Here is a 23,961-nt window from a genome sequence, read left to right as displayed (position 1 = left end):
TTTTTTAAATTAAGGTAAAATTGGGTGCATTTTTTCAAGCTGATAATTTGAGAGAAATCACATTTTTCGTGAACCATCATTGAACTGCTGTTTTTGGGGGGGTTTAGTTTTAAAATGCTACATGAAATACATTTACCCAAATTGATAAGTCAAAAGGACAGTAAAGAGCCTTGATAACATCTAGGAAAAGACCCTTTAATTCACAAAAAGCTGATCACCGATTTTTAACGCGTCCTTGTTAACGTACATTGCCATTTGCATGTGCAGCATGTTGGTCTTCATTCGAGAGCTGTCTCACCTTTGATGTTCAGAGGCATCCACTTCCACCTTGAGCACCGCACCGTGCAGCCAACGCTCCCGCGGAGCTTCTCTCGCGGCGGCTGGGCACGCAAGCGCAGTGACAACTGTAGTGGTGCCTTCGCGCGCGTCGTCTGCAAAGCGCATGGCTCCGCCCCTCGCGCTTGCTCTTCGATGAGGGTAACTTAATCTCATGGAAATCGAGAAGCGCAGCGACTGCGCCTCGTTTCCGCACTGCTTTTCTCCTACTGTTTTCTTTTTCTGCATGCGATCTTACAAGTAATAAACCTTGGCCGTGCATGAGTGAGATCGTCAAGCCGGGCTGGCACTCCCGCAACTAAGCTACTCAGATGCTTTGTGCCCTACAGTTAGAATATTCCCGCTACTCACACGGTTGTTTTCATCAGCTGAAGTTTGGCGACACAAAGTCGACAATAAAAAAAATAAGTTTGCGCTGTGAATTGAAGGCTCACGGAAAGCTTTCTGCTTCGTGCTAAAGTTTGAGCCAAGAAATATATAAAGCGATACGCGGTGCTTTGGGTCACCTAGCAATAAAAGGGAGTCAAGCTTTATTCAGCGCCTGCTTCCAGAAGTAATCATTGTCAGCGGCGCTTCTTTGGTGAAACTGATTGCATGATATGAGTTCAGCTGAAAACTCTATTAGAATGCTTCTTCATTTTTCTGCATGAATGGTACGAATAAGCATGGTTGCACATGAGTAGCAAATTAGGGCGGCGTATTGGCGAGTTAAATTCGCTAGCGCATGAAGGCAGCAGTGCTGATAACACCTGAATAGTAATGTAACTTGCCTGAAATTGGCAAATTGCTCACATCCTTTGTTTCAGGCGATAACAATCCAAACTTTCGCACATTTAAAGCTGTTATGTCAGACCTTACCATGCATTTATCGCCAATTTTGCGGCGCCTAGCTTTGAAGCTGATCAAAAACATTTGCGTGAGCAGCGGGAACATTCTGGCTACTGGGCTCAAAGGAGCTGAGTTGCTTAGTTGTAGGAGTTCAAGCGCGGCTGTGAAAGTTTACTCATGCACGGACCGAGGTTTATTGGTTGTGAGATCGCATCCAGAAATGAAAGAAAACACTAGCAGCAAAAGCTAGACGGAACAAGGTGCAGTCGCTTCGCTTCTTCTGAACCGTGCCTGATGCTGGATTTGCATGCGCATAGCAAGAGCGAAGTTAGCTTCACCGCAAAGCAAGTACAATTCGGCAGAGCTGCCGCGCTTTAGCAGACGACGCTGCGAAGGCTCCGCCTAGAGCTGTCACTGCGCATACGCGCTAGTTACCCAAGCAACCGAGAGGCGCTTCGCGGAGTGCTGGCCGCACGGTGCGGTGTTCAAGGTGGAAGTGGACGACTCTGTACCTCAGCTGAAAGAACCCTCTCAACATCGCAGCTTTCATTAGCTATAGTCGGGTACAACTTTAGAAGGCAGCGGCATTTTCCCCTCAAAGGCGGATGCATACGAGCCTCCACCAATAGGTGCGCACTTCAGGTGACGTCATGAGCCGGACGGCCGGTGACCCCGCCGACGGAGAACATGCCTAACATGCCTAGCAGGACTATTTCTTTAGTCGCGGAGGCAACTGGCTGCTGTGCTTCGGTCATCTGGGCGGGGCCTCTCCTGTCTTCTAAAGTTGTACCCCACTATAGGCACAGCAATGTCATTGCAGCATTTGCTGGCCTCGGGTAGTGAGCAGCAGAGTCATGCCAATATTCAGTGAGTTCAGCAGCTGGTTAGTGTGGATTGCTTCCAGCAAGTACTGGTTGCACTTGTGAAGTGAATTCATGTTTTTAGTCTCTAAAATGAAGGTAGGTCAGTTGTTATGAAATGACTGTCTCAGCAGACAAGAGTCTCTTGCAATGGATTCAATACTGCTTGCTATTTCCATAACGTTAGGTGGTTTTCACCTTTGTTTGAGACGTTCCGTTTAACAGTGCAGTACCATTCTGTGGAGAGTTTTGTGCAAAACTCCACGCAGCATCTTTTCACTAATGTGGTGCTGCTGTTGGGTTACGTAGACAAAGCGGGTTTTACCAGTCATTGTTGAAAGCTCGCCGACCATCTGCGGATGATGGAGGATTTTAGCAAGTTTTGAAGGCGTCCGGACGGTTGCTTGCATCTGTGTGCGAGAGCAGACAATGCAGCACTGCATGTGTCACAACTTTGTGGGTGCACTTGTTCTAGCTTCCTACACGGTGATGTCGGTGTCCAACTTGTCGCCCAGAAACCGAAACCGAAAGTCGTTCATACAAATAAGGCGATGTGAAATAGTTTCGAGAGAATACATGAATTTGGGAGTGTGTCTCATGCTTCCTAGATCAATAAGAAATGTTTGCAACAAAGAATGCACAAGCCACAAATTTGATGGCACCACCCCTTTAAGTGGTTGTGTGTGAACTTGACGTCAATTTGGACACTTTGGTGGCTTTGTAACTCCTATCTAACAAAAATAATGCAACATGTTTTTAGAGATTAAGTTAGAGCACACACTTGGCTTTAATTCTGGGGAGTTTAAAGAAAATTGAAGATGGCCTTTTTTTTAAACTGAATTTCGAAGTATTTTATTTTTAGAGACGTTTCTTACCATATGCATTTATGGTTTGCGTCTGACATCATCCTCGGCAATCATACTTAGCACAATGGTTAACCTAATGCGTGGCAAATCTCTGGAAAATTTGGGAAATTTCGAGTATTATAGACGCGGAGTGAAAAAATCTGAAAGAGCAATGGGTGCCATATTTGCAACTTCTTTTGCATAAGTTATGGGCAACAGAACTGCAACATAACATCTTATAAATGCACGTTACAGTAAGCCAAGAAAAATTGACTCGCAGCTGCAATAATTTTTGTAGGATCTCGTCAAAATCGTATTTTCGGGAAATTCGCGAAAAGCAGTTCTGCTGAGTGAAGACTTCCGTCCAAATTTTTTTGACTTAGGCAAATTTTTTTTTTCGCAAAACTAACATTGGTTTCGTGGCCCTAGGGACTCATACAGCAAAATATTTTTTTTTTTCAGCGAAATTAAAGGGGTCCACAGACATGCACCGATGTTATCTGAATACACTCTATCTGCTACAAAGTAGTAATCTTCATGTTTGCTCATGGAATCTTTATGAAATCGGAAAAATGTGGAACTAGCTGTACATTTGGTAATTTGCCCTACCTGCACGCTGTGGCACATAGGCTATACATAGGCGCCCCACTGATGCTTTTTTTAGTGTGAGCAATGGGACCATAGTGGTCCCGAAGCATCAATTTTATGTACTTTTAAAAAATTTGAGGCGCGTTCTAATATGTTAATCTGGTACCTTCCCCATCTGACAAGTTTTTATCAGACTTTTGACTATGTAGTGAAGTGTACATCACAGGCTTGCTGTGTCAAAATTCTTCTATTATCCGCACCAGGCTCTCTCCTTGAACACTGTTGTCTTTCACATATGAACATTGGATGCTTGCACGTGTTCTCCATGTATGACAGGCTGAAATATTCATATTTATTTTCGTTGGCTGCTGCTTCCTTGCGTTAGTGTCAAAGCAGTTGGGGCATTATACAAATGTGCAGGCAACCATTAATTGAATCTGAAATGCATGTGCCATATTTACTCGAATCTAAGCTGATGTTTTTTTATAAAAAACGTGCGAAAGTGGGGGGTTGGCTTAGATTCGAGTACCATGATTAAGTTTTTTTTTTTTTTCTGGCCTTGCGAATTTCGAGTGTCGGCCTACAATCGAGAGCGGCCTAGATTCGAGTAAGTACGGTACATATTCTAGTACTGTCACTATAGCTTCAGTGGTGGTTGGTCAGCTTTCAGTAGTGATTCATCGCAATGGTGGATGCAGGGTGTCGGAACGAAATGTTTTTCGTTTCGGTTTTAGTTTCGTTCCACCGAAAAAAGTTCCGTTTCTGTTCCGGAACTAAAAAAAAAATGTTTTGTAACGGTTCTTATTTTTATGCGAAAATTTGAAGGTAAAGTAACGATAAAAACATAAGATTTGTGGTAAACTTGCGCTCCTCTTAAGAACGTGGGATGGGTAAAACACGTTCTTCCCGCATTCTTCAGAGGAGCGCAAGTAACTGTACGACGAATTGCTACAGACTAGCGCGAGCTATGTGGGGTGTTGTGGCTGTGGCTGGCCCAGAAACCCGTCAGGGAGGAGACCAAGACAAACCAGCAGCCATCTTTACTCCGCCGAGTCTCGGCCACAACTGCGAGCTGCGAGCGTGCTATTGTTCGTTTTCTTCTTCTACGGACGACGCGCTTGCAGCCGCCGCTTTTATACTTGTCTATACGCTTCTATACACGTATAGGAAGGAAGAACCAGAGGTCAGCAACAGGAAAGAGCAGGCAACCACAAATTGCGGCAGCAAGGCGGCTGCCACGACGACTGCTAACCCGAAAATGGATGCGGAGCCCCGGAGCCCCCAGTTGCCACGGACAACACCGGGACCTTGGTTACGTGGTGGACGAACCGTGCCGACGTGTGGTCGTGCACGCCACATGCTGTCCGCTGTGGCCAAGGATAGTGGCTACTGCGCCCTCCTCCCCAGTTTCACCGGAGGGGAGGGGGCAGTATAGAAGCGGTGGCTGCGAGCGTGCTGGCCGTAGAAGAAGAGAATGATGAGCGATGGTGCGCTCGCAGCTCGCACTCAGCAGCCACTGGCAGCGGGCAGTTGCGGCCGAGGCTCGGCAGAGTAAAGATGGTTGCTGGTCTGTCTTGGTCTCGTCCCTGAGGGGCTTCTGGGCCAGCCACACAAAACCCCAAAACTAGCACCCTTCCAAGTTACTGTATTTAAATTTCTCAAAAGTGAATTACAAATTTTCTGAGCAGGTTCTATGTTTTGTGTCAAGGGAGTGAGCATTTTCTCAGAAGCAGCCAGTCATCGAGGGTGCAAGACCGCTGTTCTGATAAAACAAACTTTAGCACCGAGAATGCCCTCTCCACACTAGTGTGACTGGCACACGAAAGTCCACTTGCATTAATATAAACAGCTCTGGTTGCCACTCTTTTCATTTTTCATAAAATTTGAACATCTTAACTTTGGAATTCTTCATAATGATTTTTAAGGCGCAAAGCAGGACAAACACAAGAAAGGACACGGGACGGAGCGCCACTAACAACTGAAGTTTATTCGCAGAAATTCACATATAAATATATGTCGTCCTCAGCGCGTGCGCAGAAAGTTGTATTGCCATCAATGGGGGCGGGATAAAGCATGTTCAATGAACTTTTTCTCTGATTTGTACAATACTATAGACGTGTCGCTGACGCACATGTCACCTTTTTTATCGATAAAAAATGCTTCCATTAATTCTCTGGCAGTTTGGCCTGAGCTTTTAGCGATAACCCGCACGTCAGTAAATCGCGGTCCACAAGAGCTTGACGGGCACTGCCTAATGTGCTTAGGTAAATTGGGGCCCTGTTTATTTTGCTCTACATTTCGTTCGTGTTCCCTGATTCGCTCATTTAGGCATCTGCCGGTTTGTCCAATATAGGAGCAGCCGCACGCAAGAGGAATCTCGTATACTACCCCTTCAGCACATTTCGTGTAGGATAGCCCATGTCGAGTTCCACAGCCTCTTACATTCTGAAGGTCTTTTTCTTTTTCTTTTCCTATTTGAGAGCAAAGCCCTCCGAGCTTCCTGGGCACAGAAAAAACGAGCGGAACACCATGTCTGCTCGCAACCTTTTTCAGGTTATGGGCCAACTTGTGCACATACGGCACGGCCACCGGTCTGACCTCTTCACGAGGGACCTCAGCAGCGGCCCTAGGAGCCCTTTTCTTCATTTTTTGCAAGAGGCTTTCAGCGACTCCGGTGACGAGCGAGCCAGGGAACCCAGCTGAAGCCAGCCTGACCAATTGGTTGTCTTGTATGAGAATTCTTGCATGAGATAAGCGCTAACACTATACCCTGACATATGTATTATTGCTCACATTGCATGACCTCGGTTGTTCCAGATCACCAAGTTTTCCCAGGAACTGAAAACTGATAAAAAATATTTCGGTTTCACTCTGGAACGAAATAATAGATAACGTTTGTTATTTTCGTTCCGGCCAAAAATATCTTTTTTTTTGTTGTTTTTTGGTTTTAGTTCCGTTTTAGTTTCGTTTTCGACACACGGGGTGGATGGCTATGTAATTTCAAGCTGTGATACTGGTGCAAGCCACATATACAGGGGCAATGCAAACTTTCAAAGGAGCGTGTATTGATTTCAAAAGTTCCGGCTGAGCCCCATCTAGCAGTGAAAAATTTTCACATTGCAGCATACTAGCAACACGTTATGTTGCCAAATTTTTCCATTATCTTATGAAACTGTAGGCTGTGGTCCCATGTTGTTCACTTCCCTTTCTTTTTGTTTAGTGACTTCAGTTGATCTGCAAGTTCTTTCTTGTCTCAATGCATCACATTTTTCCTAATTGCACTAATTTTTTTTGTTCCCACAGCATCGGTTTCTCAATTCCTCGAAAGAGCCACGACGTGCGCTCTTAGCAATTGATGGGTACCATGTGCACAGAGGCCAAGGGATCGATCAGCTGGCCAAAATCATCGTCAGTTCTCTTGCCCGTGACTTCGGACCTGGAGTGAAGTCACATGGACACAGCGAGCTGGGTATCTGCTACAGGGTGCTGAAGTGCAGCCACTGCAACACAAAAGGCCACGAAGTCCTGCGAGTGCAGCAAATTCCTTCGCCTACCTTCCCAACATGAACCAAGACTGCTTTAGCTCATCTTAATGTGTGAAGCAGCGCACAAAAACAAGACATGAAAGGAGGAATACAATTCAACAGGCCAACCACTGCACTTGCAATTAGCTTATTTTGAAGGGAAAAAAAAGGAGGGGGTAATACACATATGCACAAGTGCACAACATTCAAATTTTTTTTAAGCACCGTTATGAGCAAAAGTCATAGTTGCATGTGGTGCACTTGTGGGTATGTATATACATATTTTTTAAAAGAATAAACTAGTGGCAAGTGCAACAGTTGTCCTGTTGAATCATATTAATCCTCTTGTGTCTTTTTTCTGTGCGCTGCTTTACGTGTTCAGATGCTCTGTCACCAATTCACCCGACTTTCAACCTTACTGAACCTTGCCAAATGCTGCCTGCCATGAAACGGCCCTTTTCAGGGCCACCCATGTGTTGTCCGGCTGGTTGCGAATGCTCCCCACTGTTACCAAGATAGCACTGATAGCCTCCTTGAAACTTGAGAGGAGTTGTGCGCCGCATGTTGACTCTGCTGGCTGTATATTACTTTTGTATAATTAAGATTGTGCCGCAGGGTCTTTCAATTGAAAGTAATACATATAGCATGACCTTGCATTAATAATCTTTCATAAATGCTGATCACTACTCGAACAAATCGAGAACGTTTCTGTATTGCAGCAAATAAATGTAGAAATTGCATATGTCATCACACCTTTATTGCCCAAAAAATTGCATTTATTGCACATCAGGACACTATCTCTGCAAGCTCAGATGTGCACGCGCAGGCCTTGCATTTATGGCTTTGCTATCTCGGCAGCCCTCTGTTCTATTGCTACCTGTGAATGTGCCAAGCAGATTGGTCTGAACGGCATCACAAGTAGCTAAACACATTTTAGAGCGCAATGAACTGGGCTAGTTGGTACTACTTCATTATGTTACAATGCGAGGAAAGAAGCCAAGGCACACAGTGCTGTGTCCCAGCTTTTTCCTCGTTCTGGGAGCACTGAAACAATGAACATTTGAGAACATTCACTTGGAGCTCCTACCATCACATTTGGCTACATGCTCCAAGCCCAGCTCATCCAGACATGATTCAAGGCATCAAGTTGTGTTCGCATACATCATCTGTGTAGAGAACAAGTTATTTTGAATTGAAAAATGGCCATCCACCTGTTTTGCACAAGGCTACCAGGAAATCCATACTGATTTCTCAGAAAGGCAGACAAAAAATTTGTACTGTTCCTGGGCTCAAGCCTGGAACCAACACCTTTCCAGGGCTGTTTCTCTACAACTGAGATAGCCAGTAGGCTAGCAATGGGCAGTGTTAAGGGCCAATTAGTTGAAAAGTCAAAGCACACAGAATGTGGCATATGGGTCCCGTGGAAACGTGCAGCAGCTTTTAGCAGAAGATTCTGCTTTAATATGTATTTGTGAAAATCAAACTTGAAAGAAAAAACATTACTTGCAGCTGGTTATAAGCTACTTATACCTACTGTGCTTTCCACAGAACTCATTTGTCATATTCAGTGTCCATGCACTTCAAATTGAATTCGCCCTCGCACTTTGATTGCTAGCATACTGGTTAGCTTAAATGGTAGAGCGACCACCCCGAAAAAAAAGTCGTTCTCGAGTTCAAACTGTGGACCATGTCAAATTTTTTGCCAACTAAAATGCTGTTCCTTATGAGAAATCCATATGAATTTTATCGTAGCTTTGTGCAACAAATGGGAGCGGATGGACAAATGGGAGTGAATGGCCATTTTTACATTCATAACCCCTTCTACGTTGTGCAAAACTCTGCTGTTATAAACGAGTCATTTTCTAGCAGCCAACAGCACATCATAGTGTTTGTAGATCTGGAGTGCTTCCCAATACGGACCACTGAGAATGGCACAGTTGCATTGCGGGGCAAAAGTATATGGACAGTTTGTGCCACTGAGCAAGCTTATGTTATGAGGCCCAGTAGCACATAGTGCTGGCATTGTTGACATAGTTCCTTGAAAGGCAGTGGGGGTTAACATAGGCTGAAGTTGAGGCATCTCCGTTGTAGTGCAGACAAAACGAGTGCGGATAGTTCATGCTACTGAGAGAAAGCAACGGAAGACATGGCAGCAACACACAATTCTGTTTATGAGTTTGCAAGGCAGGCCAACTGCACCAAGGCAGATGAACTGCAAACAAGAGAGCCACATGGTGTTTCTAAGTGTCAAGCTGTACGTCACGAAAATTTAGCTCAAGAAAGTGAGCCCATAGTGTGCACTGTAGGTGACCGCATCTGTTTGTATATAACATGGCAAATAAGCTGATTGGTACAAACTGAGTGAGAAGAGTTTAGCAAGAGTTTCATGCCACGTCTTGAATGTGCTTGAAAAAGTGCGTGAGCCAACATGTTAATAGGCTGCCATCGAACAATGTATCTAGTTTTTCTTTTCTAGTAAGACCTGTATATCCAAAAGTTGGCCTCCCAGACAAATATGTATTATGGGTGTCATATGTCAATTTTGATCACGATGGGACCTGACTGGGTAGAATTTCTCTACTGTGATTATTTACTGTATGCAAGTTGCAGAAACGAGTCAATCACTGTTGAGAAATCTGACCCTGATTGGGCTTAATTGCGATCAGCAGTGCACCATGTGACAACGGTATCATCCGAGTTAGTTTCTAGGTATGGTCTACATCCAAGCCGTGGATGGATCAACCTGTAAACCTAAAGCGGCGGCACTTACGACTGCAGCTTCGCAAAGTCGTACTCTGTCTTGCTGCAGCTTTTAGCACACCATTCTTTCCATAACTGTTTGAGACGCTTTGTATACAACTGTCTACATCACATGTTTTCGCTAGTCGTGTTGACTAGTGGCTAAGAAAGAACAAGATACATTTAAGAGTGGATAAATTGAACCTCCTGTGTAATAGATCTGTTTTCAACTTCATTTTGCAGTGTACTGTTAAATATAGTCAATTAGCAGAAGGCACTACCATGTTCGATGTTCCGCTTTCTCCAAGTCACCTAAAAAGTACAATTTATCTTTGCTTGAAATGATCATAACCAAAAAAAAAAAAAGAAAAATTAGTACTATATTTCTAGCCTGAGATTTCATTCTATTTTTGCAAAAAGCAGAACATGAATGACTTCAGGTTCAACGCAATTGCAGTTTAATCAAGATTAGTTACTATAAAGCACATACATGACAATATTTTTGTTGCAACGTCGAGTCCCTTGAGATAATGTGCAACACTGACGAATTACAGGCAGTTCTTCACAGATCGTGTCTGAAAGGGTTAATGTAGTCAAATGAAATTTCGCACTTGAATTGAAAGTTCAACCCGACTTGCAGCTCGGTTGTAGCAAGTTCTACTGTGCATTTAGTTCTGATTTTTTTCTTTTTTTGCACGAAGTTGTACAGAACACACCCTCAATTGGTGAGCTGCTGGCAGGCACTGATTAGTTACTGCATATGCTACCTTTAGGTAGCGTAGTCAGTAACTCTAGCACTGATAAGAAGAAATCAGCGTCTTTAGGTCAAGGGTGCTTGAACTCTTCCAAAAACACCCCCTTCCGTGAAAACGAGCAAGTGTAGCGCAAGAATTTTCAAAAGCTTTACGTTGCGAGGGGTGTTGGACGTGAACAATTCTGTCTTATCAATAATGCAATGTCCTGATGCACTGACAGCGCAGAGGTCATCAAAAGCAAGCTATCGCTTCCATTATAGCACTAAAAGCGCCTTCAAAGCAAAGCTGTCAAATTGAAATCACGGTTTACATGTACAAAAAAAAAGGGGGGGGGGGCTGGGCAGTCATCGACTTCCATTAGCAAAGCAATATTTGTTCGCGGCAATACCTAGTAAATTTGAATTTGCTGCATAGCTTTAGCTTATATTTTGTGTGGTACCCGCGCGTTCACGATCGTGTCCCGATCATCGGAAATGAATTTTCAGAGCTCGACTGGCTCGATACCACATCTAGCGCAAGTGAACGATCAAAGAGCTCGATACCTATCGAAAGCGCAGAGCATGACACTCATACAAAGCACAATATTGAATTGGAAGTTGCATCGGAACGTGTATCTTACCAATGACCTCACCTGCTGTGGTGGAGTACGAATATCCACGGGTGAAAAAGGCACCACACCTTCACGTGTGAGAAGACATACCCTAAACTCGATAGCGAGCGTTAATGTTAACATTACCGCGTACAAGAAACTAGCGAAAGAACAATTTACATCGCGCAAACGCTGCAAATTGCAAATAAACAATCCGCCATTGCAGACGATGTCGATGTTGATCGAGCTCTCCTCTGTAATAAAGGATTCGCGCCGTAGCCAGAAAACGTGTGCAGATACCGCTGCAATAATAATAATAATAGTAATAATAATAACAATAATAATAATCTAAGCATTCATAAAGAAAGAAACAGATCTAAATCGATTCTGACTCTGTCCTCGTGGCTTGAAATGAAACTGCATTGCATAACTGTAATGAACGTAGTGCAGAAACCGCATGCACAAGTATGCATTATCAACACAGGAAGACACAACCAGGTTAAGCTTTGACAATAAGGCTTTATTAAAATGCTGGTTTGGTTCCTCCATAGCTTTGGGAAATCAATGTCATTTAACACCTCTACAATCAGTCTCTACAATATCTGAAATGAGAAATCATAAGTGAGAAATGGGCAGGTCAGCACATTCACCAATCGAACACTTTGCATTCCAGTCAATTATTAATTACAGCAGCAGTTGTGTCAGATAGAGCAGATGAGACATATGAGTGACTTAAATTTTATATTTAGTGGAAACCTCGGTCCAGTGCCAACATCAACGCATAGTACTTTTCATATTTGTTGAGGCATGTGGTCATCATTGGCAATAATAATAATAATTTCTGGGGTTTTACGTGCCAAAACCAGGATATGATGAGGCACGCTGTAGTCGAGGGCTCCGGAAATTTTGACCATCTGGTGTTCTATAGACCATCTGGTGTTCTTTAACGTGCACTGCCATCGTACGTACACGGGCTTCTACCATTTCGCCTCCATCGAAATGTGACCGCCGCGGCCGAGATCGATCCATGACTTTTGGCTCGGCACTGTTGTGGCCGCCTCCAGCTTTGCAATGCTTTGCACTATGTGCAATGCCCGACTCGTTTCAGTTACTGTTTCAGGTGGGCTCTCATAGTCGTTATTGTCACTGCTTGACAATGTGTTAGCAATGACGACACAGTGAATGTGCTTGCACACTTTGAACTGTATCAGGTGCGCACACACTGCACATTCATTGCATCTCAAGGGACAGCAAGCAGCATCCCCGACTTTTGTCACTGTATAAGAGTGCCCTTTAGTAGACTGAGATGGCACATTCCACGTGCCGTCTTCGTTTAATTTGGCACAACCTGCCATTTCAGTGCCAGATCTGTGGTACCTTTCAACTGCACTCAACTTCTTGCCCTTTGATCATCTGGATTGCCCTCTTCATCAAAAAATGATATGTCAAGTCCATGAGGGCAGAAATTAGTTTATCAACACGCTTATTCTTCTTTCCCTCCAGCATGCTGTGCTTCAACGTCCTGTGCATGCTCTCAAGGTGCATGTTGGTGTTGATACCTGTCCTCGTCCTAAAGCAGTAGGCCCGCTCTTGAGGTCTAACTGCATAGTTGTCCTTGAAGTACTTCAGAAAATCCCTGTTTTTCTTCCTCAGTGTCAAGGAATGATTGAAGATACTTTTCAAATTCTTGCTGGTCAAGGAACTCTAAAAGGAGTCGCACGTTGTGGTACATGTCTGGCCTCAGTTGTTTTTCTACACACTCATGTATCTTCTTCTGCCAATTCCTATCCACATGCCAGGTGCAGAGAAGTTTCTGCTGAGGGACACCCATAACTGACGACCATGCCTTGTAAAATTGTGAGGCGTCATCAGACATAAATGTCTTAGCAGCCACTTTTTTGTTGATGGCACACTCAAGAGACCTGAAAAAAGCTGCCAAGTTTTCCTCATTCATCCTGTTGCAGATGAAATAGGCTATAGGTATACCTTATCCCACTTCATCTAGCACTAGAAGAGTGATCAGCTCAAACTGGTACCCTGTAGTTCCATGTGTTGAGTCAAGACACACAGTGCCCGTGCCCAATTCTTCTAACAGCTCTTTTTGTGGCTCTGTCATCAAAGCAAGGGCAAAATCTGTTGCACCAAAAGTACCAGTTGGGTCCACTGCACCTTGTGCCTTATACAGACAGACAAGTGTTTCACCTTTGTCTTACATTGCTTTCACCCACATATCTACACTGACAGCATCATTGGTGTGACACTGTTCAGGAGCAGCGATGTGAAACTGCCGTTTGATGTTATGCAGAGTTATGCGTTCTGCCAAATGTGCTGGCCTCAGCTTACATGCAACAGATGTTCTTATATTATTCAATATGGTTTTCATGGGCACACCACGCTCCAGGTCCTCTGCTACGTTGGTTAACGTTGGCCTTTTCTTTGTCACTCATCCTCAAGTGCTGAATTTCTGCTTTATGGCCATAATGCTTTCTTTGGTACCTTACATTTATGGTGATATCTTCAGGTGCCGGGCTCTGAGTGTTCTCCTTCTTCGTCACAGTAATAAATGAAAGACATATCTTAGCGGACTTGCAGGTACCCTGACTTTTCTCTCGACGATTACCATGACCTTCCTTTGGCCTAGCCACTCCTGATCTATTAGAGTAGTAGTGGCTCCTCGTTTCCCCACTGGCCAGCTTTTTAGGAGCCATGTGAAGAATAAATAAACCAACAGTTCTCATTCGCCTCTTCCTGAGCTTTCCATTCACTGAATTCTGTAATACAAATACAACATAGTATCAGAGAGAGACATTAAACCAACAAAAATAGGCCTTAGACATAGATTAATATATGTTTTATTTTGCTCCCTCACTCTCTGCTTCACAAAATAAATTAAGTCCTTCAGCTAACCTTCATCTCATTCAGTGCACTGATATTCCTTCTGAAAAACTTCTGAAGCATAAGTTTTTGACCGAGCTTACGAATGTGCTATCAACGGCAAAAACGACTGGGTGATAAATGTGACATGAGATGAACATGGGTTTTAACAAAAATGGGTCATACAAATGAAGAAACAAAGTATACGGCTTAACAGCGGAGGTCATCAAAAGGTATTAAAAAAGGCCTTTAAAAGGTTAAAACTTAAAAAGTAAGAACAATAAAAGTCAACAGGTTTTGCAAAAACACAAAATCTTTCTTCGAGAGCACACGTTTTCCAGAGTTTTGTGTGACCTTGCGGAGACCTTGTTGCACAGACTCAAGAAAACCAGTGATGTGCCTCCAAAAAACAGAGATGGGACAAAAACTGCTGTTATCCCATACGTGCACCAAGTGTCACATAGGATTAAGAAGGCTGCAGGGTGCGCAGGAGTCAGTGTAGTGTTTACCGCCCACAACAAACTTTGGAGGCCTGTGCAAGCGTGTAAACGTGAACAGTGAAAGGCCTGACATGCTGAAAGAAGCACACCACGCGGTTTTTGTCTTGCAAATGCGGCATCGTGTATAAGATTCCGCTCTCTTGTGGATGTGTTTACATCGGCCAAACTGGCCAATGTATTAACGATCGCTTGCGTGAACACGCCAACAATTTAAAAGTCTGACGGCAACATGGCCTTACACTGTGCAGCTTGCGGTTGTACCCCCTTTCTTGACCAGGCTGTCATAGCTCGAGAAATATATGATGCATCATGTGCAGAACAGCTCGGACCCAGCTGTGTCAGCATGCCCTCTGTGTCACTCTCGAAGAAAGAGTCTGCGTTTTTGCAAAACTTTTATTGTTGTTCTCACTTTTTAAGTGTTAACCTTTTCAAGGCCATTTTTAATACCTTTTTACAGCCTCCTTTGTTCAGCTGCATCATTGTTTCTTCATTTGGATGACCCGCTTTTTGTTAAAACCCATGTTCATCTCATGTCGCATTTATCACACAGCCGTTTTTGCCGTTGATAACGCATTCGATCATGAGCTCCAGGGGCGTAGCCAAGGGGGGGGGGGGGGGGTTGGGGGGGTTCAAACCCCCCCCGAAATTTTTCAGTTTTGCTTGCGTATATAGGCATGCACACATACAAACGCACGCACGAACATACATAAAGCATGGTTGAACCCCCCCCGAAAAAAATTTCTGGCTACGCCCCTGATGAGCTCGGTCAAAAACTTCTGTATGGTATCAAGGGTTTTTTCGCTTTGTCGCCCTGTTTCCATGGGCACGTTACCGCCTGTAATCTTTAGCGAGAAAAAAAAAGCGTAAGGAAGAAAAAAATTAATTTTTTTTTTATAGTCTTGTTCTGAAGCACTCGATGTTACCACGTGATGAGTGTAGTGCATTAAATGTTAGTTTGAAGTAGCGCTCTATATGTCGTTTTCACTGTCCCTGTCTTGTGCGCTCACCTGTTTCAATACATCATGTATCCACCGGACATATTTGCTCTGCTTTGTTTTTAGAGGGAAAACAAAAAAGCGACGCAAGCGGCAGTACTTTCAGTGTGATCGAGCAAAATTGTGAAAATTGGTGCCTCTGTGCATACTTCTTTTCTTTTTTTTTCTACGCGACAAGCACATGCGAATTATAACTAGCTGGCACAGTGAATGCACGTGGAAGCGGTCATGTGCTGTACAGCCTCACCACAAAAGATGATAAAAATGCACTGACACTGTCTTTTCCAACAACTATAAACTTAAAACAGGATGGGTACTCACCTTTATCTTTGTGGAACGCCTGCTGCACGTAGTCGGCGGCGAATTTGTGCGCTGCGATGTGGTGCTCCACATATTTTTCCAGTGAAGACAGGCCAACGCCACAAACGTCGCATTTCATCACCGACGACACTTCGTGACACGTGCGCGGAGACAGCGCCGGCGGAGGTGAAGATGACACTAGGACACATAGGGACGAAATTCATCAAGCACGTGACATACTAGGCACTCCGTGGCGACACGGGGAAAAGTCAAAACTAACTTAGGGAAAGAAAGTCTTCAAGTGACGTCACACGTGAGTGACGTAGCAGTGACGTCATCTATTGTTCGCGAGAGAGCCCAGACTCCGGCGAAACGCATGTGAAGCTACAGAGCCAAAGTGCCTGCATGCGCGCGCGCCATGAAATAGTACCTATATTAATTTTCTAATTCGAAAAGTTACCTAGCTCGAATAAATACAGATTTCTTCATTATAAAAAGAGAACGAGTATGGGAAGCCATTCGTGAAATAATGTTATTGTAAACTTCAAGTTTGTTTCTGTCTTTATTTTTTGGATAGCACCACGTTTTCCTCACACCTGCACCACATTTTCCTCACGCCTGCTCTCTCAGAGCACTCGAGCACTCAGTCTCAGTAAACATGGCGTCCGCGATGCCGCCTGAACCGTTGGCCTGAACCGTGTGCGGCCGCCAACTCGCCGTTTCGTTCTCCGAAGAAGCTGTACTCTAAATGTGACAGAAAGTGGCTATCAAACCAGACCACGCGAGTTATCTGCAACTTCACACTCACGCCTACTCACCCTCATGAGTGCTCACTCACGTCCATTCACACCCATGAGCACTCACTCACGTTCATACTCACGACTACTCACACTCATGAGTGCTTGCTCACGTTCACACTCACGTCCACTCACACTCATGAGTGCTCACTCACGTTCACACTCACGACTACTCACACTCATGAGTGCTCACTCACGTTCATACTCACGACTACTCACACTCATGAGTGCTCACTCACGTTCACACTCACGTCCACTCACACTCATGAGTGCTCACTCACGTTCACACTCACGACTACTCACACTCATGAGTGCTCACTCACGTTCACGCTCACGTCCACTCACACTCATGAGTACTCACTCATGCTCACACTCACGTCCACTCACACTCATGAGTACTCACTCATACTCACACTCACAACGTTCAAATGAGTGTGAGTGAGTGCACTCATGAGTGAGTGTGCCGAGCTATGCTTGCCGCTGCTGGTCTCAGCGTTCGGGAGGAGTCACGAGTGGCGTCATAGCCGCGGCGGCGACACACTGGCGCCGGCGGCCCGGCGCGCGCGACTAGCCGCTACTGGTCTGCGCCGCATTCGAGAGGAGTGACGTCGTAGACGCAGTGGCGCCGGCGCGCGCGCAGCTATTCGCCTTCGCTGTGCAGTCACCGTCTGACACTGCTCTGGGGCCGCTTGATAGCGCCTCTGACTGGCGTTTGCAGGTGGATAACGCCATGGAGAAGGAGAGCGCAAATGCTGCTCAACGGCGCAGAAGAGCCGAGAAGCTTATCTCATCGGATCCCGAAGTAGTTGCCTGACAATTAGCGGTTCAGCGTACGAAGAATGAACAGAAGAAGGCTAATAATCCTAGACAATCTGGAAAGCTAAGAATAATCAGCTGAGCTAAGCCACTGCAAATGTTTTTGCAAACCCAGAGAACTGTGTTGACTCGTGATGATTTTATCCATTTCGGTCGCTGGCTTGCAGATGCAGGGCGACGAAAACTTTAAAATCAAACTGAAATACTTTATACGTGTTTATACTTGGCTCAATTTGCATTTATGAAAGTGCCCAATTGCATTTATGAAAAAGTGAAGGGATGACGCACTGCTTCTCACCATGACCTGCCTTTGGTCCCTGGCTTTCTGCGTGACCATAACCCTGCTCTTTCAACAATGACGGGACAGGTTCGTCCGACTTATTAATGGTATATGGGGCTGTCAGCGATGTACAAATGAAGATCGAAGGCTGGGGTTTGAATAAAACAAAAATCAAATGAAAAACTGTATTCCTTATCGTGAAGTGTTAATTAAAGCGGGATAACGCACTTTTCTCCAGACTTAAAAACATGACAGAGCTCAACAATTTCTCTTTCTCTCCTATCTTGCAACCTCTTTAAGAAAGCTGTGTGGATAACTTATGGAGTGCACCTGCATCTTTTTCAGAGTTTGGCCAAATGCCCTCCTGTGTTGTTCCTAACTGACAGCGTGCGCTCTCTTGCCCTGTCGTTAAAACATCTTCCCATCTGTCCAATGTACACTTTTTTGTAGCTCAGCGGGATCTTATATACAATGTTAGGTGTGCATGCTGCGGAACAAGAAGTGTGCTTCTTATCAAACTTCTTGCTCTTTCTGATGTCGGGGAACAGCTTGCACGGGGCCGAGAACATGTCGTTACGGTAACATTGTACTTGGGACTTCGAAAAAACTTTCTTCACTATGCGGAATCTGATGCATGTATGGTATTGTTAGTGTTGGCCGTCTTTCGCTACACCCAAGGGTTATTTTTTCGAGGCCCCTTAAGCTTCCACAGTAAGGATGCACACACGCGGGAAACCAGCAAAGGAGGCTATTTTGATGTCCTTAGGCACTCAACCTGCAATTCAAAACTAGTTTGAATTTCGTGGTGGCAGGACTTTTTTTACAGACCCTTTCAAGCAGGTCATGGTGATCCCTTTTTTCTTACGAGCTTTGAGTTTTTTTTCACACGGTCCAAATCTACGTATGATTGCGATCGCAATAATAATGAATGCACACATCACTGCCACGTCAGTTTGAACATGATGATGCAGGTGCTGAATTGTTTCTGATTATGGCACATGTACCGGTGCTTTCTGGACTGTCACACATGCCACAATTTTTTGCTAAAGTGCTCCTTGGAGAATTTCAGCATGCAACGCCAAGGCCCAGTCCACACGAACAGCCAGAATATTGCAAATGAGTTCTGTGGTATCCTGCAAGGTGGCAGAAGGGTTATGAAAGGGATAACTGACCACCACCCATTCGTAGCACGAAGCCGCAAGGAAATCCATATGGATTTCTCGGAAAGGAAAACTTCTAGTTGAAGAAAATTCATCCTGGTCCTGGAATCGATCCAAGGACCAATGACTGTGCACTTGCACGATTTCACTGCACACAGAGCGTGTGCAAAAGTTTATCTTGGGTTAGCAAAGTGCCGTTGTAACTCCACATTATGCAATTGAAAAATAATATGATAATTGAACAATTTGTGACAGTGGAAATTTAGACCATTGCAAATGTGAACAGTTAGCAACCTGAGGGTGTGTTAACAGTTGGCAACCTTAGGGTGGTCCTTAAAAAAAATAACATTGCCACAGGAATACATATATAGTTACGTAAAAAATACGTTGGAAACATATAGTGGCATATGGTGAATAAAGAATCTAACCCATGACTCACCAAGCTTGCTGGGTATCGAACCCTCGACCTCCAAAGCATATAGGACTCGAACCTTGAATGTTCCAAGTGTTCAGGCTATCGAATCGAATGGTCAGCAGTAGACAACAGAGATGAGGAAGTGGCAGAATGCTTACACATACTTAGACACCACTACAGTGAAGTTTCTGCATTCTTTTTTCTAAAAGGGAGAGAGGTACACCGACCTAACGCTTTTTAGTGTAAGTAGTCATCCGCATTAAAATGCAAAAAGTTAAGCTATGCTTTTTTCTTTCCTTCAGGAAAAAATATTTTAATTCGGGTCACAGCATCTGTCCGACCAGTGGCTCTTGGGAACGAAGAAAAGATGATGCTATTTTCTGCAAGAGAAATCTAGTGGTTTGACGCTAGGAATGACACTAATTTTTGCAATGAACATGGGAGGGCGGGAGGGATAAGAGAGCAAGAAGGCTCGCCCTGTTATCTGATGCCAGTTCAAAATTACTCGCACTCAAGAGGGCCAAACTATCTTTAACACGTTTCCTATCTCTTCGGCATGGCTCAAAGCATACATTCGTGCCCTTTCTTTCCTATCTCTTCTATCTTTCACAATGTTCTATACACAGTTGTATCATTTAGCATTGCGGCTGGTAGAAAACACACAAAGTGGCACTGCACGAAGTGATATCGCACAAAGTGACATTGCACAAAGTGGCTGTTGCACAAAGTGGCAGAAATACTTCAACTTTGTGCATCTGCAAATGTGCCCGTAAGGTTTCATAATCGACGACATGAGAACTTTCTGAAGAATGCAGAAGGAAGCTATTGCTGACCTTAATACTCATCTTTTAATGGTTTCTGTCATGATCTTTTTAAAGCTTCAAATGAAGACACTTTTAAGGTACTTATCCATTAAAACAGAAACAACGCAGTAACAATGCACATGGCAAACCCCTTGTGAACAAACCCTGTTTATTTTATGTGGTTACATTTCAACATACACGTACACACACCAAACCTGAGCCAGCTTAGATATGCAATCATTGTCAACATCTTGTATGGTACCAACAGTTACTTCCCAGTGCAGAGATTAAGTAACCACTAAATACAAAACACACACCTTAAATTGCAATTTATTATGTAAATGCTTAGACAACACACTGAAGCCAAAACCATAACCTTAAGTAGGTAAATAAGTGATGATTTTAAAATTCATCATCATTCTTCAGTATATACATCACTGTCAAAAATGAAACAGCATTTAGAATGTCAACAAGAACATTGCATCCTCTGTAACATCAAATGTTAAGAAACAGCACTCAGGGAATGGTTACATTGCGGGGCTTTCGCATTAGAAGTGATAGGTGATTAAGCGTAGAAGTACAATTATTTGAAGGTACCTGCATGGAATTTAGCAGGAAGGCTAAAAAAAAGTCGAAGTATACATTTGCATAAATGCTATTTACCACTTGCACACAGCACACATAATGTAATGACATGCTTTTAGGTAAAAGAGTGTGGTACAATTGAATTTTAAAGATGTGACATACGATGAATGTTTTGAAACCATTGGTAAAATATTGCTAATTTGTTATAATACAGTAGGATTCTGTGCATTAATAATTTCTCAGAGAAGGTGAACAACACATGTTTTCTCGTGCCACTTTTCTCTGGCCTAAACACACCTGGTGTTTAGCATCCTTTGCAATTTATGCAAGGACTGCAATAACAGTGATCAGCAGTACAGAGGCTGCTAGCTCCAAGCATTCATGCTGTGCAAGTGCACAGTCCTGAAGCGCAACACTACACAAAAAGGTCAGCAGTAAAACTGTTCAGTGTGAGTTCTTATGCCTTAATTAAGTGGTGGAAGCAGATGAAATGGTCATAATGGTTACCAGCAATCCAAACAGTTTTCACTAGTTTTGAAAAAAAGTACAAAATTTTCATGGCAAGCAAGAACAGATTCTACCCTGGCTTTAATGGCTAGAGATAACATTTGTATTCACAGAAATGCCTCAGCATCTCAACTCTGTGTATAGAGAGCATGCTGCCCCTTAAATAAAGCAATATCTAGTGCAATTCAGCAGTGCACCTCTGTTATTAATTATAGATGGTTTCACAATTGGCCACCTCCAAAGTAAAAATGATATCAAATGATGTCAGAAATGCAGGATTCAACGTTATAATTTCATGCCTGCATTTTTTTCTTTCTCACAATGTAGTACTTTCAGGATGTGTATGTTCATATGCATGTAGTTGACTTATTTCGGTAACCCGCCGTGTTAGCTTAGTGGCCTAGGTGTTGCATGCTACGCTCAAGGGCACTGGTTTGACTTCCAGCCATGGAGGCTGCGTTTTGATGGGTGCGATATGCAAGAACACCAGTGCACTTATATTTAAGTGCAGATTAAAGAACCCCAGGTGGTCAAAATTAATACGGTGTCTCCCAATAAGGCTTGCTTCAAAAGCATATTGTGGCTTTCGCACCTAAAAATTTATTTTTCTTTGCACCAGCTTTGTGCGTTACATTGTAGTCAAGTGTAATATGAAGTTGCTGCAGGACTTACTGCTGCAAAATGTCCATGCGTGCCATGTCTTTGATTTCACACTTTTTACGGGAATGGTACACCATGTTCAGGTGCAGTATCGCCTTTTGCCGCTCTTCCTCGGTTGTCATCATGAGCTACTGTGAAGGCACATTAATTTGTGAACACAAGTGCCTCTTAAATGCTCTCATGCTTAAAAATCTCGTGTGCACGTCTGTGATGTGCAGAGTCACATATTTTTGCCTGACAAGCGATGGTATGTAAGTGATGACGAGCTGCACGCTAATTCTGCCTGACTGAAGTTTATTGAAAGCCTTTACATAAATTTGCTACACTTTCAAAATCTTCATCCTGCCATTGCAAATAATTTATAGACAAGGCATGTTTATTGAACCCAATAAACCAAAATAAAATTATTATTAAAGAATGCCATGAAGAAAAAGCAACAAGTCACTCATTGAGGTGCTGTAGTGAAGAATTCCCGATTAATATCAATTATTTACGGTTCTTTAATGTGCGCTTTAGTCAGTATTACACCCACAGCAAGAAATGGGACTTGCCACCATGCATTCAGCGACAGAACTGCAGAGAAACTGTGACAGGTACCTCCAGAGACTACTTGAAAACAGTGAAGTGGAATTGTTTTTCTCAATCAGCTCTTCAATGCAGGAATCTTTGATGTGTATTACTGAAGCTCAGTAAGCGATTCAGTTGGGAAGTAGCACTGCCTTTGACAGCACAATTGTGAAAAAAGGAGCATGCTGATGCATATCTGTCAATACAAGGTTTACTATGTTACAAGCAAAAGCAAATTGTAGCTAAGTGATTGATGTCATCAGAAAAGCAATATTGAGAGAACACTTAGCATCAGTTCATGCCGGTCTTGCAATGCAGAAGGAAAAGTAAAAGCAGGGCTTTCTTTATATGAGGAAGCCCTTCGAACGTACCAGCAATTTACCCACTACAGCTCGAGCTGTGCTTGTACTGCCATGAAAACTTTCTTTGCAACAACTCTTCAAGAATGAAAAAAAAGAGAACGGTTTGTACATAGCAAACATCGTGGAATACTTATTTTATTCATACTAAGTTATCTGACAAGACAGTACTGCCTTTGCTAATGCAGAGACTTATATCACGTACAGTAGTGTACAAACATATTTGGAACAGATAAGCATCTGAATGGTACTCCTCTACTCCATGCCATATATGGACTCCAGTGGCAGCACAGTTGACTCATCATGAGTTTCTGTGAAGGCACATTAATTTATGAACACAAGTGCCTCTTAAACGCGCTCTAATGTGCAAGTCCATGATATGCACAGCCAAATAAATTTGCCTGACAAGTGCCGGTATGTTAGTGACAATATGCTGCATATCAATTCCACATGTCTGAAGCTTATTGAAAGCCTTTACATAAATTTGCCACAATTTCAAAATCTTCATCCAGCCACTGCAAATAATTTATAGATGAAGCATATTTATGCATTGCGAATAGCACAGCAATATGTGAAGCAGCGAAATACAGGAGGCTTTAGTGAATCGAAAGGACCCTAAAGCATGACTTTCTCAGATTATTATAAGCGCTCTGTGTAAAGTGTGAAATTTAGTATAAGGTTTTAAATATTTACATAGCTACAGATCACAGTGGCACTGCCACACAGAGTCTTCAGCCACCCCTGCCTTTGAGACGTGGCAAGGGAGAAGGTCACTGAGCTGACTGATCTGATTGGCTGCCCCTTGACACTGCAGTTAATTTTGTCAGGTTTATTGTGAAAAATGCTGTTCTTAATAATGGAAGCACTTTTCAATTTGTTGTGTTTAAGAAAGAGTAAAAGGAAAAAAATATAAGTGCAATAAACATTTACTACTGCGCTTGGGAACTTCCAGCAGACAGCAAACAATGCCTACACGCATTGCAGCATGCTCCTCGTTGACATGAGCTAATGTGCTATAACGTGCCAATTTGTGAAGTACCATAAAAGCAGCAAATAGTGTGCCAGTGTGGGGGTCAAACTGGCAAATGGAACCGGGATGAATAACCAGTTATTCCAATAAAAAACCAGGCAACTAAGACCCCCATCACCACATCCAGTATTCTACCTCACGAGCTACAATTGTCCCGAGCATGAGAAGGGACACTAAAACTTGTTTTCAACATATGCTTACTTACAATGAATAGATTCAAGCCAATATATGTGAGGATGCCGCCTCAGT

General features: G+C 43.5%; 1 long non-coding RNA gene across 1 annotated transcript; it reads left to right on the top strand.

Moving 5' to 3' along the window:
* Positions 1–3,136: 3,136 nt before the first annotated feature.
* On the top strand, positions 3,137–7,721 carry LOC125759796 (uncharacterized). The gene is made up of 2 exons (XR_007417489.1): positions 3,137–6,186; positions 6,761–7,721. It is a non-coding gene; the product is annotated as an uncharacterized LOC125759796 (long non-coding RNA).
* The last annotated feature ends 16,240 nt before the right edge of the window (positions 7,722–23,961 follow it).

Source organism: Rhipicephalus sanguineus, chromosome 9, assembly GCF_013339695.2.
Source record: "Rhipicephalus sanguineus isolate Rsan-2018 chromosome 9, BIME_Rsan_1.4, whole genome shotgun sequence".
Taxonomy (NCBI): domain Eukaryota; kingdom Metazoa; phylum Arthropoda; class Arachnida; order Ixodida; family Ixodidae; genus Rhipicephalus; species Rhipicephalus sanguineus.
This window is presented reverse-complemented; position numbering and strand designations above follow the sequence as displayed.